This window comes from Silurus aristotelis, assembly GCF_946808225.1.
Source record: "Silurus aristotelis genome assembly, chromosome: 8".
NCBI lineage: Eukaryota > Metazoa > Chordata > Actinopteri > Siluriformes > Siluridae > Silurus > Silurus aristotelis.
The window spans coordinates 12432347-12449238 of NC_139581.1; the positions used below are offsets into that span (position 1 = coordinate 12432347).

The following is a 16892-nucleotide window of genomic DNA, read 5'->3' on the forward strand; positions in this document are numbered from 1 at the left end:
ACTGGCTGCCATCGCCCTGACTCCAGAGGAAACAAAATAAACCTAAATAAACCAGATGCTTCCCACTATCTGAATACGAAACACCCAATAGATGCACGTTTTGCTGGGTTATAACCAGGATCCTATTTATATTTGATTGAAATATTTACCAAAACTGTGTGCACAATAGGCATTAAAGAGACCATGGAGCCACCGTCTGTCTACTAATTCTGTTTGGGACAGCTGTCCATACAACTGTTCCTGTTGAGAAAGCAGTCTGCCTCTCATCTGATAACCTTACCGTACCATAATGCTTCACATGAGTCATTTGTTGTTTTGTATTAGAAGATGCAGTCCACCACCTTGCATCCCATTCCATGGTGTCTGGACAGAGGGGACTAATGGCTTCCATGTTTTCCAAGCAGATAATGGATAAAAAAAAAAAAAAAAGCAGAAGTTCCAGCTTTTCTTAATACAGCTGGCCTATGTTTATCTACGGTATTGCATTACGGAACCCCTCTATACTCTTACCTAAGTGTGCCATGATGTCATATCTATTTCTCTTCCTCCTTTTTTCTCAGTTTTTTTTCTTAGTTTAATCGAAGTGAGAACTCATTTCTTGACATCTTCATATGAAAATGTTCTAGGTCATTTCCTCATTTCCATATAAAGATGTCTTGTGTGCAACTTCACAGGAACTGATGTCAAACATACAGGGGAGTTGCAGTGGAGAGGAAAAGCATAGTCTAACTCCATATAACCAAATGGCAACATTCTTCTTTTTCTTCTTTTTTTTTTTTTTTGTAACAGACTCTCGAAACAGCAAGCAGCAGTGAAGCAAGACTTTCTTTTTTCCCGAAAACACAAATGAGTCTATTTACTTATAATAAAAGATACAAGATAAGACAAGAATGGTGTGCTGTCACTTGGCTGCATCAAGAGAACTAATTGTCCAAAATTCCATTAAGCAGTCAAGATTTCGTTTAATTCACATCCTAATGTACCAAGATATTTTAAACAACTGCGGACTTTAGCATTCCTTACAACATAGTTTGTGTGTGACAGCTCAGACGTCCTCTTAGTAGGACAGAAGGTATCACCTGAACCTCAGTTGTGTGTTGCAAATAATATGCAAATACACAGCACAAACAATTCTGTCAGTTAGTGCCTCATGGCAACAATTACAAAATAGAGGTGCCTGTTTCCTTGACTAGCACAGCTGCTCGTTCGCATTGTCCAGATGAGACAAAGACTGAGTAAATAATATAAGCAAAAGTAATCGAAATATATAAAAATTAGCATGAGCTTTTTTACCTTGTTTAAATAATAGTCCTACAAGCCACATGCATAGAATTACACAGTAGAATATGAATTCCTGTAGTTATAACGTGAATTATTAACTAGTGTTTTTTTTTTTACTAAAAATCCTAACATAAAGCTGTTACTTATTGTCTCAAAGACCAGCATTTGTGTATTTATTTATTTATTAATTTAATGAAGGTGAATTCATTTGTGTCTGCAGATTACAAGCTGGAAACGAAATATTATAAAAGTTAATTGCTGTCTCATTTAATGCCCTCTGGATATCCATATCGTAGTTTATAGGTAAACCAAAAAACATTATGTACCGATGTAGTGCGTGTGTGATGTTTTGTAGAAAAGGGAAGAAAAATGTTGAGTAGTGAACAAATGAGCAACAGTTATGTGTAGAAACCTGAATATACTTGAGTAATCCTGTGGTATTGCGCACCCCTATTACAACGCTTGGCCAGGTGCCTTTTAGACAGGACATGCAATAGAGAATTTTACTGGAAAAAACACCCTGTAGGTCATGGTATTCAGCACAGAAAACATTTCTAGCATGAAGCTTAGTTTAACGTCTAATAAAGCTTGAGTTGGATCACGTGTATTAGCCTATAGAATTAGATCAACAATCGAAGTTAGAGATATTAATAATTAAAATTCTATTGTGATCGTTTTACCCATTTGTTACATTATTAATATAAATTAATTATTTGTAATGCTATTTGCCTAATATTAAATTTGTGCATACTACTTAACTAAAGGTTAGTCACATCTTTCAAAATCCCCCGATTTAAATCCGCAATCATGACTCAGTGAGAACACTACACAAGCCAATTTTAGATCTAATCTCTCCATTCCAGAAAGTAGAAAAAACAAATTCAATCCAGTCATTTCACGCTGCTGCCAAGCAGGCTTGTTACATTATTTATCATAATTAAGCATGCATAACTGCAAAGCATCTCTATGATAAAACATGGCATATAGATAATGAACACAGCTGTTCCCTACCAATGCTGTTTTGAAACAGTATCTGGTGCTTTAAAATAGTTTTCAGCACCACAATAACAATGCTTATAATAAAACTAGTGATCGGAAGTGGAGGGACAGTTGTGGCATTTCCCACAACAGCTCTCCATTTCCTCTTCCTACCACCATTGTCAGTTTAACACCCTGCCCTGTTCAGTGTCAATTTACTTTTCCTTTTTTTGTGCAAAAATCTTCAAAAATAAGCAAAAGACATTCACTGTGAAACACACGGAATAGGTTTATTTTTAAATATCCGTGATGTGCTTAGCAGTTATGGTCAGGTGGTGTTGTCATTGTTATAATTACATTAAAAGATGTTAGCGGTTGTGTGTCAATGGGTTATGGTTAGATTTGTGGCAACATTTCTGTTTGAACAGAGTGTACAGATGAGGATGTGAGCGAGGAAGCTGGACAGATTAAAGCTCTAAAGTCCTAAAGCATCTCGCTTACTTTCATTGTACTTTTGCTTACTTTCATTGAAAGATAAATTCATAAGACTTAATCAGTAGGTCATCGAATGGGATTGTGAGTGATGCAGGAAAAGTGTTGCACTAAAGTGAAAATAGACCAGAATGTTCCAGAAAGGACCCCAAAACTAGGTACAACATAAGAATAAAGAATAAAAAAACATGGACCTTAGGGACACATAAAAAATCTTGTGGAAATACAAGACAAGGTTTAAAATATATAATACATACACAGGACAGTACACGCTAACTAAGCAGTCAAACAGAACAAGATGATTATATGTTATGGGTGGAGAAGGCATGGGCTGATCTGCGCTAAGCTGAACGAAGTATTGAACAACGATCAAATTCCAACTTTTAAGATAAATCTCCAGCATGTTTTGTATAGTAACAGGCAGTGAGAGTCTTTGTAACTAGAGTAGCCTGCAGCAGTAGTGTTAGTTGGTGCCACCCACTCTCCTGGCTGTTTTCTCTGACCTCACTTCACAAACACTTTCTGTTTGCATAATTCAATCCCAGGATTCTAGACTGATCATATCAAACTGAAGTGAATGCAAAATATCTTCACGCTTTCATGTTTTCCAACAGTCAGTGCCACGGTCACATGTGTGCTCATGCCTGTGTACAGTCATGTATTGTATATCTTGTGCTTGTGAGACTTGTATTACTGCAGGTACAGTACATTCTTATCCTAAGTCAGAATGTGTTTGTCTGGGTCTGGGAGGTGTTTTGTGCTGACCTGCAGGGGTGAGACCTTCCCAGAAACGTCTCACCCCTGCAGGTCAGCACAGAACACCTCCCAGTTCCTGCTTTGACAGACAACATTGCGCTTCACTGACGTTTTCGTTGTTCGGCGGCATCAGACATGCTAAGGGTTTGTTGTGGTTCCTGAGACTAAACACAGACATAGAGATGTATCTGAAGGTGCCAGAGGAAAAACCGAAAGCATAGACTCCCTCCACATCTCTTCTAAAGATCCTCATGTTATCTACACTTATGGTCTGGGATTTTAAAAAGTAGACTCCATGATGTGTCAAAAGAAAATATGCTGTTCTGCTGTATTCAATTAACATTTAATTTATTAGGCCATAAGGAAATAAACTTCCCCAATGAACAATGGGGCATCTGATTTGACCCAGTTTCCTTGGCCACTTTTGAGTCAGGATGTGAACATGTTTGATCTTTATATAGCGTGTGGCCTGTCCTTCAGCGCGTCCTGTGGTCGTACCTGTTTGTGCGGCCGCTGAAAGCTAAACTGCAGCGGTAGCAGGCTCCAGACTTCCTTTGGATGGCACCTACAGGAAACACTGTGCCTCATCTCTCATGATGGAGGGTAACAAGTAACACATCTCGAAGTGTGCTTTTATTTACCCCATTTACATGTTTTATTATTTCCTTTTGATGATGCTTTAGACAGTAAGAACAGAGATGCTCGTTCCGGTCTGTTCTAGAGTTTAGCATTTAATATATAGCTCTATTAGAGGATGCAAACTATTAATGGTAAGGTAATTAAGCTAATTAGGCCCTGGCAGTGTATAGATGGATATTTTAGACCTCCTGTCTATATGAAAACTATGTTTTTGCAACCTGAAATAAACACTTTTAAAAAGGTAGAGAATTTTTGTTGTTGTTTTCACTGTTTTCATGTGAACTTTATTAACCTCTAGTGCATTACAGTTGAGGTTTTATGTGCGTTGTACATGTGTTAGGGCTCTGATAAAACCTGTTCAAACATTTTATATACAAGTGTGTGAAAAAGAAAGTAGACCCTCTTCTACGAATTCTACGGTTTTACATATAAGGACATCATACAAATCCTCTGATGCTTATCAGGTTGTAAAATTAGGTAAATACCACCTCAGATGAACAAAACCACATGACATATTACACAATGTCATTATTTATTTTGCAAAAATAAAGCCAAAATGTACAAATGTACCTGTGTGAAAATCTAAGTACACCCTTAAGTGCTTCTATACGATTTAAAAGATTAAGTAGTAGCCACATGCTGCTAATCAAATGTCCTCGATTAATTAATCATCAGTAAGTGTGACCACCTCTATAAAAGCTTTAGTGGTTTGCTGGTCTGGAGCATTCAGGTGTGTGTTAACACAATGCCATTTAGGAAAGGCATCAGAATTAGTACAGTCAGTCCAGACATATGAATCCTTGTGTTTGTATTATTGTTATAAGACAGGCCATATTTGTGTTTTTCCAAAATGTGTGCTTTAAACACTCAATTTGCATGTTTCTTAATGTTATTGTCAAGGTGTTTGATGACAGTTTTTTTTACTTATTATCACTAGGCTGGCAGGCATGAGTGCTTTCAGATTGTTTTTGTGTATACAGGTTTTTGTGGATAATTGAAATAAATGTGTTTTCCAAAATATATACACAATCTGTGTATTTAACTAAATTGAATATATAGTTTAGATGGTTTCATTTTAGAGATGCACATGGGCCACAGTTGGCATGTGGTGACATTTGATTTGGAAAAAAATAAGTACCAGTTTCATGTCTCTCTTAGAGGTCACTGATGCTCTTGGTTATTAGGCAGTAAACTCTGTTGTACAATAAATTGGATTAGCAGATTGCAGTGTAATGTTTTCTATTTATTTGTTACATTTTAAATATTCAAAAATGAGAAAAACCTTGGCAACTTTAGAAGATTTGCGGATTATCTTAAAATTCACGTCAATCCGCAGCGGGACCTAATGCTCAGAAACGTTAGGAATAACATGTTAAACTGTTACTAACAAATTTCATAAAAATTTTAAACACATTATTGTATTAAAGTGACATAATGTCTAGATGAATTTACTAAGGTACCATAGGGGCTGCGGGGATGCGTCCAAAATTTGCGGATTTTCGGAACTCGGTTTTAAAACCTACAATTCCTGGGGACCACTGTAATGCATTTAATTTCAGCTCTGTTTTATTTGTACTGCATTTGTACTGTGGTCATTTTTATGGTGTCTAAACCAAAAAAAATATCAATTTCATAGTAACATAGTTGCAACCATTTGCCACTAATTCATCACGCAGGCAAGTTTCCAGTCATCTACTTCCAGATTTTGTTGACTAATCCTGAGCTGACTGAGCTATTATAAGCTCCCTAGGAATTTGAGTATTAAAGTCACAATCCTGTCTCAGACTCTTACTAAAATTAGTTGTTCCACACTGGTGCTATAAGTGGCCAAACTTTTAATTTAATTTTGCACAGCATGGTTGTTTATTACATTTCAATATGCTAAGCTCATGACACTCATCTAAATTGGGTCACCACCTCAGGTGCCCTTGACTCTTTGCGCAGTCTGTCAGTAACATGGTGGAAAAAACAGTGGAAGCTGTTTTAGGTGGATATCCACTAACTGCACTTCCTCCACATTATGCCTTTGTATTGTTGTGTAGCTGTATTAGTTAGTAACCAAACATCATCATTGTGCAGTGCTCATGTTTCCATGAATTTCTTTTTCAAATTACTAGTGATAAGTCTTCAGTGTTTCTTGGAAGTAGCTATGTGGGAATTACATAGGTATTTGGCAAACCTTATTTCTTTATCAAGTCATACGTTTACTTATTCCCTGGAATTGTTTGCCTTAAAAATATTTTTAGGAAAGTACAGTGTGAAATGGTTTCGAAATACTTATGCTTTCGTGTTTGAAACTGCCTGCGTATGAGCAAGTATCGATAGTATTCGCGATCATCATTGTGAGCGCAAGACCTGTGTGCTTGTTTTGACAGCTGAGGTCTTTATTACAGGTGATGTCATCTTGCGCCATGGTACTGCAGGCCCATATGTGTGTGTGCTGGTGTGTATGTGTGTGAGTGCGAGGGGGGAAAGAGAGAGAGAGATAGAGAAATAGACAGACAGACAGAGACAGAGAGCACATATGTGTGTATTTGTGTGACATATGACTGGGGTCACATGGTGGACAGATTGTTAAGCAGAAGGGTCTTGATTAAAAGTGCTCCATGCGGCTCATCCTGATGAGCGGGAGAGTTGTTCGCTTTGTGTAGCTCTGTCCTCATGTCCAAGACAAAGCCCTGTCTTCCTGCAGGCAGTTGTCACAGGCTGGTGTGAAATATTGCCTTCCCAAGCAAATGACTTCAGCTCAATGAGAGCTTTAAAAGGGTGTAAACAATCTAGGGAATGGATTACATTTCGAATATAGTTATCATAACCAGTCTCTCAGCAATAGATCAAAACAGAATATGAAGACAAGTATAAATATCATTATTTATAGGGTTACTAAAAACAAACTTTTTACCAGGTTTATTTTATTCTCATGTGCATGTATTCTACCTATATACTAAGCATCATTCTCCAGGGCTGTATATATAAAAAAAAAGTGTGTTGAGCCATATAATATATATTTCTCACATCATTGTACAGCTTTGTATTTATACTGTACATGCAGCATCACATAAATAAGGGCTGTTTATAACATATATGCACTTTGCTGCAAGCAAAAGCATGCAGTATTGTTTTATCAGTCCTAATAAGGCTTATGCTGAGATCTCTTACAGAGCCATGCAATGACTGCAATGTAGTGATTTACTATGTGTACCCTTTGGTTATTTGAACCTACTCCCTGAGTGTATACTGGCTATGATTTTTGGATGACATTGATCCCTGGTGGTCATCCATAGCACCAGACTTACATACATAAATAGTCTTGCACACACAACTAGCATCTATGCTAATGGCTTGAGCCTATTTACTGCCACTACTAAAGCATCCATTATTATGCTAATGTATAATAAATGACTCGTGGGAATGTTTAATGGATTCAAACATTAATGCAGTTTAGTTCAGTTATATTTGTATAGCACTTTTAACAATGGACCTCACAAAGCACCTTCACAGAAGTACATAGATTCAGGATATACATTTTAAAATAGCAAGTGAATGCTTAGAAATTTCTGTACATTTTTAAATAGTGAGAAAGCCAGAGGTGACAGTGGCAAGGGAAAAACGTTACTGAGACGATATGAGGAAGAAAGCTTGAGAGGAACCAGACTCAAAAGGCAACCTTTCTCATTTGCGTGAGACCAGATTGTGTGATTATAAATAATTTCCTTTCTATAATTACTGTACTACCTGGTTAAAAAATTGGTGTTAGTGTAACCAGGGAATTCATAAAAAGCTGAAGTTTATTTTGTTGAAGGTATCAACTGTTCACTGATGGAAATTGTAGTACTACAATTTTTTATTTAAAATGCAGTCCAAAGCCACTTTCCTGGTTTCTAAGTAGTACCATCCCAAGTTCTACATTTATAGAAGTATTTTGGAAATAGGTTAATGAGATTTTAAGGTAAAGTGTAAAAATAGTGGTCCCGAATAGGTAGAAATAATGATGTTTTCCAAGAAGAATAGATATGTTATTTACCCATAACATGTACATAGATTGTTGTGAAACAATTTACATCCATGCATAAAACACTGAAGGTACAAATACTTATCTTTTAAAACTCCCATTTCAAAACAGTAATTTTGTCAGATTTCCTAAATTTGCCCTTCTAAACTTCTGCATTGTGTTGAAATAAACTTCTTGCAGGACATATTTCTAAATTGTGCTGTGTTTGTTAACAGAGATCAATTAGATCTTTAGCATCAATATCTATTGTAGGAAATTATTTTTGAAGTAATATAAAATTTCTTTGTAATGAATAGTAATCCATTAAGATAATAAAGAATTTTCAGGATAAGAATGACTTTTATAACTGGACTGAATATTTATAGTAACCTACTCACTTCTTTTTCTTGTTAAATTAGTATATTAATAATATTATTTATTTATTTATTTATTTATTTATTTATTTATTTATTTATTTATTTTTATGGATATTTTACCTCAGGTTTATATCATATGATTGTTATGTTGTTCACTGTTCATCGGTATGTTCATTTAAAAAAATTCAATTAGAGTTGGGCTGTGGAATGGTGCAACATTCGTGTGGAGAATTCTATCGATGCTTTAGCCATCTGCGTCTGAGCGCCAAGTGAGCAAAATTGTTCACACTCTAAGATGGAGGGCTGCATACTTTTCTCTTACTTGTCAATCACAGAGACATTAACCAATCTGGGAGCTCTTGTATAAAAAAGAGGATAGATAATGCTTTTCTCAGAGTGTGTTAAATTACCTTGTGATGGAGCGTAAGCAACAGAGGCAGCACGTTTGCTTTTATCCTCCCTGGTTGGTCGTTGTTAGATTAGACAGATCTCTTTGTAAATTGCAACATTAGAGTTTTGGTGATGTTAATATTGGGGAAAAAAGTCTGAAGGTTAAAAAGAACTTCAAATGGCAGTTCTGTGTAAAGCACGGAAGTTGTTGCAGCATTTCTCAAACTTTGCTACTTGTGCTATTGCTAACGTTGAAAAAATCTAAGCCATAAATGGAACAATAAATGTTGAATACAGAAAGGCTTAACAATACACTGTGTTATTTTAAATCTGTATGCTCTGTATTGTTATTAGACTTAAATGATGGGAAGTGTCTGCCATAAAAGTCCCTGCTTAAGTGTTGTAATAAAGAAATAACATTGGACAGAGGACATTAATATAATCTATGATTTGACTTGTAACTGGCAGTACAGTTATAGAATATTAATCGTACCCCTTCTTATTAATGAGATTTAAGAATGTGGTATTCTGAATAGCTTTAATTTAATACGTATGCTATCTTTTTAAATGAGAAAATGTAAAATGAACATAAGAAGGGAGACATGCTCAAAAAGTCGTTCAGCTCTGTGTCAAATTTAATAGCATGGTTAAAGTCAGAATTAGCGACATTCACTCCCAATGCCGAATTGATTTTAGTGCGGCAGGAGGCACAAAAACCCATTGCAGCACAGATGGTAGGGAACATAGGAAGCAGCACAAAGCGTTCTGATTAACCAGAATGGCTTGCTGTCACTCATAGTGCTAGTTAGAGCAGCTTTTTGAATGAAAGCTTGCATGCATTTAGAGACACATTTTGCTTTTCTGTGTAGAAGTTGCTGCTTACAAAATAGATCTGATTGCACAAACTTTCAGTAAACAGGAACAAGATTGGCTTTTCTCACGTGTTCACTCTGTCTTTACAGTCTTTATTTTTAGAGTATTCCAGTGTAAAGTTACTTTCCTGTCTAAACTCTCATACTTCATTTAGTTCAGGGAAGCTGCACTATGAAACTTTCATTGTGAAACTCATCATGTGAAGTTAGTTGAGCATGGGAGAACGTGTCTAATCCTGCGTGTGTAAGCGTGTCGTGGGCGGTTAGCCTTTTACCATCACGTCAAACATGACACAGCTGCTGGTCTTTTCCCGAAGCTCTGTTTTGGCTATTGGGGAAGCCGAGCAGTCTAATGCAAGTTGCAGAGGGACTCTAATGCATCCGCCCAGCAAAACCTCTCCAGCTCTGTTCCCTCTACTGCTCTGTTTAATCTCCCCTCCTGTTTATTTCCTGGGCTATGTGGGATGGAATGCTGCCATTACCAACCAGAGGCTCTGGATCTTTTCAAGGAAAAAGCAAGATTACACATGAGAGGTTAAAAAAAAAAAAAAGAAGGGATGAAGCTAATTTCTTGGCACAGTGTGTGCATGAGTGGTAATTCTACAAGCAGCTTTAATTTATTGATGTTTTTATATTTGTGTGTGATACAATGACAATAGGAATATGAAAGAAATTTGAGCTTATTGAGGTATTAAGCTAGTCATCATGTGGAATTGTTTTTTTTTTTTTTTTACATATAATGTTAACGTCTATTTTAACTGTAAGCCAAACATTTTGAGAGAACATTTGTGGTTTGGTGTACCCTTCAATATGCTCAGATCTGTGTGTGTGTGTGTGTGTGTGTGTGTGTGTGTGTGTGTGTGTGTGTGTGTGTGTGTGTGTGTGTGTATATGTGTGTGTGTGTGTGTGTATATGTGTGTCATAAAGCATGTCTATTAATGGCCATCTGCTAAGCCATAGATAAACTCACACTATGTCTGTCTGGACTATATATAAACTTTTTGCCATCTTTAGAACGTACACACTCACGAGGTACACAGTTTATTTTAACCTTCTGATGACTTAAACTCATGTCACTTATGTAAACATAGACAGACGACACCTGCTTTGTAGGCAGGAAGTTGCACAGCACATGCAATCTAGATCTTTTTGCCCACCCGTGTGTGTATTTGTACATGTATAAGGGGGAAAGGTGATAATGATGTGTATCATATGGTAAGGTGGGAAACAAACATTTTCAACTATAAAGGAAATTTTAGTCCTTAAAAGCAAGAGAATCACTAGGAAACAATATCTTACTTCACTAATATTTTAAGATTTTTATTTAATTATCAATGTGTCAGTACATCAGTTTACTTCATAACAATGAGTGTAACAGTGATGTTGCCAGAGTTTTGTCTTGTTCTACATTTTATTCAGTATTCCATTTAAATGACCGGATGTTTCAGGTGATGGGATTAAGTGATCTGATGGTGTTGGAAGTGAGCAGATCAACTGATCCAATGATGTTTGAAGTGAACAGATCAAGTGATCTAATGCTGTTTGAAGTGATCAGATTAAGTGATGTGATGCTGTTTGAGGTGAACTGATGCTTTTGGAAGTGGTTAGATTAAGTGATGTGATGTTGGAAGTGATCGGATTTAGGTTGATTTACATTTGTGGCATTTAGCAGACCCCCTTGTCCAGAGCGACGTACAAAAGTGCTTTAAGTCTCTATCAATGACTAAATCTTCTCTGGTAAAATAGATTACAAACTTAAGATAAATCAGCCTACAACTCTGTCAAGTAAACTTGGAAAGTATTAGTTAAAGTGTTTCAGAAAGAGGTGGGTCTTCACCCATCGCTAAGTGATCTGATACTGTTTGAATGAAACAGATTTAGTAATCTGATGCTTGGAAGTAACTAGATTAAGTGATCTGATGCTAATCATATGCATATCAGTAATAATTCTGGGCATATGGGATAATTCTTTGCATTAAGATTCCCTTAGCTGTCTTTGTTTAACAAATTTGTGGGGAACACATTATGGAATGAGAGGTTCTGTAAAAGACTAAGCAATACACAGGATGAGAAGAAATGGAATCCCTCTTTTTATTTATTTTTTAATAAGGGATTGATCATTCAACAGTTTTGCATCACATACCTCATTTTGTTGTCACTTTCCATGTTTACGAGTGATAATAGTATGTACTGTGTGCTGAGATAATAGTAAGGTGTCATTTGTTCCTATCATTGTAAACTCCCAGTTGAGCCACCACTCGAGTGAAATCTGTGGCAAGTAGCCAGGCTCATTAAATAGCAAGCTAAGTCGTTGTTTGGTAGCGTATTGTTACATGATGACTGATTGCCTGTCTTGAGGCTGGTGGAGGCACACGCACCTCATTTACTACCATGATAATGGTGCATTGAAACAAGACACACAGGCGTGCTGCTTGGAGGAATCCCATGGAGTCAAGCCCATTGTAACGATTTTGTTATTTAGCTTGCTAGTAGTAATACAGATATAGAAAAAAAAACACTGCGTTTGCAACTGCTAAAGGAAAGGAAAGGATGCTAAAGGAAGGGAAAATAATTAATTAATTAGACAGTAATAATAGCTAATTAGTGTTTGGCCTGGTCATGTAGAAATTCACTAATATTGTCAGGGATCCACCAGCCACGCCTTCTCCTAACCCTCATATCCACCCTAGCAGCTCACCTGATTACTAATCATCATCACCTGGGTCACATCAGTCACCACCATATATAAACCCCAGTCGTTCACAGTCTCACCGTCCGTTCTACAGCTTAGGCCTACGAACATTGTGGACTCTCTCACCCTTTGTGTTTACATCACGCTTCATGTGTGTTGGACGTTTTTTTTGTTTTCTGTATTTCTTTTGTGTTTTAGTTCATGCCTGCGTGTTGTTCTGCTTTGCTCTTTCATTTCTTGAGTGACTTAAGTAAACACGTTTCTTGTACATTCAACCTCCGGTTTCCTGCGAGTTCTTGTGCCTGACAGAAGAACGGACCTTTAACAAAACCGAAGGGCAACAGGGAAAGGAGCTAAACCGCGTTACCTCGGTATGGAGGATCAGCCCGCAGCCGCGGCTGCGGATTTGGTTGACCAACCCGCGGTCGCGATTCCTCCCCGTTCAGCTTTCGGCAGCCCGGTTGCGCTCCCGGCTTCTTTTTCCGGAAACACAGCTGAGTGCCAGGGCTTCCTGCTTCAGGTATCCCTGTATATCGAGATGCAACCCCAGAACTTTCCCAGCGAACGAGCTAAGGTCGCGTTTTTGATATCCCTTCTCTCCGGAAGAGCGCTTGCGTGGGCGAGAGCGCTCTGGAGCGCAGCGAGCCCGGCGCTGACGTCATTTGCCGCTTTCACTGGGCATTTCGCCGAGGTCTTTAGCACCGCCCCCGGGGATACCTCAACGGCAGATCAGCTGCTGAACATCCAGCAGGGAACTGACAGCGTTTCGGGTTACAGCCTCCGCTTCCGTACTCTGGCGGCATCTGCTGGCTGGAACGAGAAGGCGCTGCTGGCTGTGTATCGCAGGGGGTTAAACCAAGAGCTCCGGCTGGCAATGGCCACCTTTGATGACACCCTAGGACTAGAGGCGTTTCTTCAGAGATCTATCCGCGTTTCTCAACACCTGACTGCTGGCCGGTTTCCCCTGCACGACCCAGCGCCCGCCATGGCGGCATCAGCAGCTCCATTGCCGGAACCCATGCAACTCGGCTCACAGCGACTATCTCAGCAGGAAAGGGAGCGCCGACGGGCGACTCAGGCCTGCCTCTACTGTGGAGAAGGAGGACATCGCGTGGCCCAATGCCCAGTTAGACCTCCCCGTCGGATGGTGAGTAGTGTCACTCTTACTTCTGACATTACTCATTTGTCCACACTCCAGGTCACCTTAAAAACCCCCGCTCACTCTTTATCTGTCATTTCTCTGTTCGACTCCGGATCAGCGGGAAACTTCATCTCACAGGCGTGTCTAGAACGCCTCCAGCTATGCCGGCAGCGGGGATCTCAGGAACTAACCGTGCAGACTATCCAGGGACGTCCTTTAGGACGGGGTAAGGTGAAGCACTGCACGCCCCCTATCACCCTCCAGGTCGGAGTGTTACATCACGAGGAAATCCAGCTTCTCGTACTGGAGGATTTGACGGTGGACGTGATCCTAGGTCGTCCCTGGTTAGCCAAACACTCCCCTACTTGTTCCTGGGACCCGTGTGACATCTTGGAGTGGAGCCCCACCTGCCGGCAGACATGCTTACATCCTCTCCCGACTCCACCCCGGACCACCTTGACCTTGTCAGCAACTCGAGTTGAAGGAGCAAACCAACCCTCTCAGGTGGAAGTCCCCCAGGTCTACCATGCTTTCTCAGACGTCTTCAGCGAGGAGGCTGCTACCAGGTTACCCCCACACCGGCCATGGGACTGTGCCATTGAACTGAAGCCCGAAGCTAAGCTACCGAAGGGACGGATATACCCCTTGGCAGCCCCGGAACACCAAGCGATGGAGGGTTATATCCAGCAGGCCCTCCGTCAGGGTTTCATTACACAGTCAACCTCTCCGGCGGCTTCCAGTTTCTTTTTTGTGGCCAAGAAGGATGGGGGTTTGCGGCCGTGCATCGACTACAGGGGCTTGAACGCACAGATCTCCCCGCTTCCGTATCCGCTCCCCCTGGTCCCGGCAGCCTTGGAGGAACTACGGGAGGCTCGCGTTTTCACCAAACTAGACCTCCGAAGTGCCTACAACCTGGTGCGCATCCGAGAGGGGGACGAATGGAAGACGGCCTTCATCACTCCCTCAGGCCATTACGAGTACAGGGTCATGCCGTACGGGCTCTCCATTGCTCCAGCCGTCTTTCAGACCTTCATGAACGAGGTTTTCCGTCCTTTTCTCCATCGGTTCGTGATCGTTTACATCGACGACATCCTGATCTACTCACGTACGCTACAAGAACACCATCAACACGTCACCCAAGTCCTAGAACGGCTGCGAGAACACCGACTGTACCTCAACCTCTCCAAGTGTGAGTTTTACCATTCGGAGACGCAGTTCCTAGGTTACGTCATCGACGCAGCAGGCATCAGGATGGATGAGAGAAAGTGACGGCCGTACGAGATTGGCCGGCCCCCACCACGATCAAGGAGCTCCAAAGGTTTCTAGGGTTCGCTAACTTCTACCGCCGGTTCATAGGAGGTTTCAGCCTGGTTACCGCCCCGCTCACATCACTATTGCGTGGTAAGGCCAAGGTCCTTTCCTGGACCCCGGAGGCACAGAAGGCTTTCGGGGAACTACGCAAGAGGTTCTGTACCGCCCCGGTTCTTCGTCACCCTGACCCTCAGCTCCCGTTCGTCGTCGAGGTGGATGCATCCTCCACGGGAGTAGGGGCCGCCCTCTCCCAGCGTTCAGGGAACCCCCCGCGGCTCCATCCCTGTGCTTACTACTCAAAGAAGTTATCCTCCGCTGAACAGAACTAACCGGGGTAACCGGGAACTCCTGGCCATCAAGCTGGCCCTGGAAGAGTGGAGACACTGGCTGGAGGGGGCCGCTCATCCTTTCATAGTCATCACCGACCACAAGAATCTCCAGTACCTCCGCGAGGCCAAGCGTCTAAACCCCGTCAGGCGCGTTGGGCTCTCTTCTTCACCAGGTTCAACTTTAGCATCACATATCGGCCAGGGTCAAAGAACGGCAAGGCTGATTCGCTCTCCAGGGTCTATGGGCCTGAAGAACCCGTCGAGTCAGGACCGATCTTGCCTCCCACGCTCATTTTGAGTCCCATTGTGTGGGACATGGACGGGGATATTCGCGCGGCCACACGGAGGGAACCCGCGCTCCCTGGTTGCCCCGGAAACAGAACCTATGTGCCACAAGAATGCCGACAGACCCTGCTCAGGTCTGTCCACGAAAACCCAGGCTCGGGGCACCCGGGTCGGAAACAAACCCTACGTCTGGTTCAGGGACGTTACTGGTGGCCCAGGATGAGCGATACGGTGGCGGAGTTCGTCCGGGGCTGCAACACCTGCGCCATGTCAAAGACCCCCCGGCATCTGCCAGTGGGTAAACTCATCCCCCTGCCTATTCCACAACGACCATGGTCGCACATCGGCGTGGACTTCGTCACTGACCTTCCTTGCTCGGGGGGTTATACATGCATCCTAGTGGTCGTCGATCGGTTCTCTAAAGCCTGCCGCTTTGTTCCCCTACAAGGCCTCCCCACAGCCCTGGATACGGCAGAAGCCCTCTTCCATCACGTCTTCCGCAACTTTTCCCTTCCGGAGGAAGTGGTGTCTGACCGAGGTCCCCAATTCACCTCACATGTCTGGAGAGCATTCTTTCGGCTACTGGGGATCGCGGTCAACCTGTCATCTGGGTATCACCCCCAGTCGAATGGCCAAGCCGAACGGAGGATCCAAGACCTGGGAAGGTACCTACGGTCATACTGCCACCAGGATCAGGAGGAGTGGAGTCGGTTCTTGCCCTGGGCGGAGTACGCCCAGAATTCATTGCGCCAGGATACAACAGGACTCACGCCTTTTCAGTGTGTGTTAGGGTTTCAGCCCCCGCTGTTTCCTTGGACCGACGAGCCCGCCAATGTACCTGCAGTGGACCACTGGTTCAGGGAGAGTGTTAGGACGTGGGAGGCTGCACACACCCAACTGCGCCGGACAACCAGAGAAACCCAGCGTCATGCTGACGCACGCAGAAGGGAGGCCCCCCAGTACAGGCCCGGAGACTGGGTCTGGCTGTCCACTCGGGATCTGCGACTGCGGCTTCCTTGCAGGAAGCTGAGCCCCCGGTACATCGGGCCATTTCAGATCGAGAGGCAGGTCAACGAGGCAGCTTACCGGCTAGTACTCCCACCGCGGTACCGGATTCACCCCACCTTTCATGTGTCGCTCCTCAAACCTTACACCCCCGTGGACACACTGCGACCCAGGGAAATTGCACCCCCGCCACCGGAGGTGTTGGAGCAGCCCTCGGTCTACTCGGTGAGAGAGATACTGAACTCACGGCGTCGGGGCAGCAGCCTGGAGTATCTCGTGGACTGGGAGGGTTACGGCCCCGAGGAACGGTCGTGGGTGGCACGGCGGGACGTACTGGACCCTGCGCTCCTGGA

At 42.0% G+C, this 16892-nt stretch overlaps 1 protein-coding gene across 2 annotated transcripts in view; it reads left to right on the forward strand.

Annotated features, from left to right (window-relative positions):
* gab2 (GRB2-associated binding protein 2) overlaps positions 1–16892 on the forward strand; it is a 53533-nt gene that overhangs the window by 837 nt on the left and 35804 nt on the right. The window contains exon 1 of one of the 2 annotated variants that reach the window (XM_083548388.1): positions 10103–10310. The exons of the other annotated variant lie outside the window; for it this stretch is intronic. The gene's annotated coding sequence lies outside the window, so the exon portion shown is untranslated. Of the gene's footprint in view, positions 1–10102; positions 10311–16892 lie in introns of those variants that run through there. 2 annotated transcript variants of the gene reach the window in all.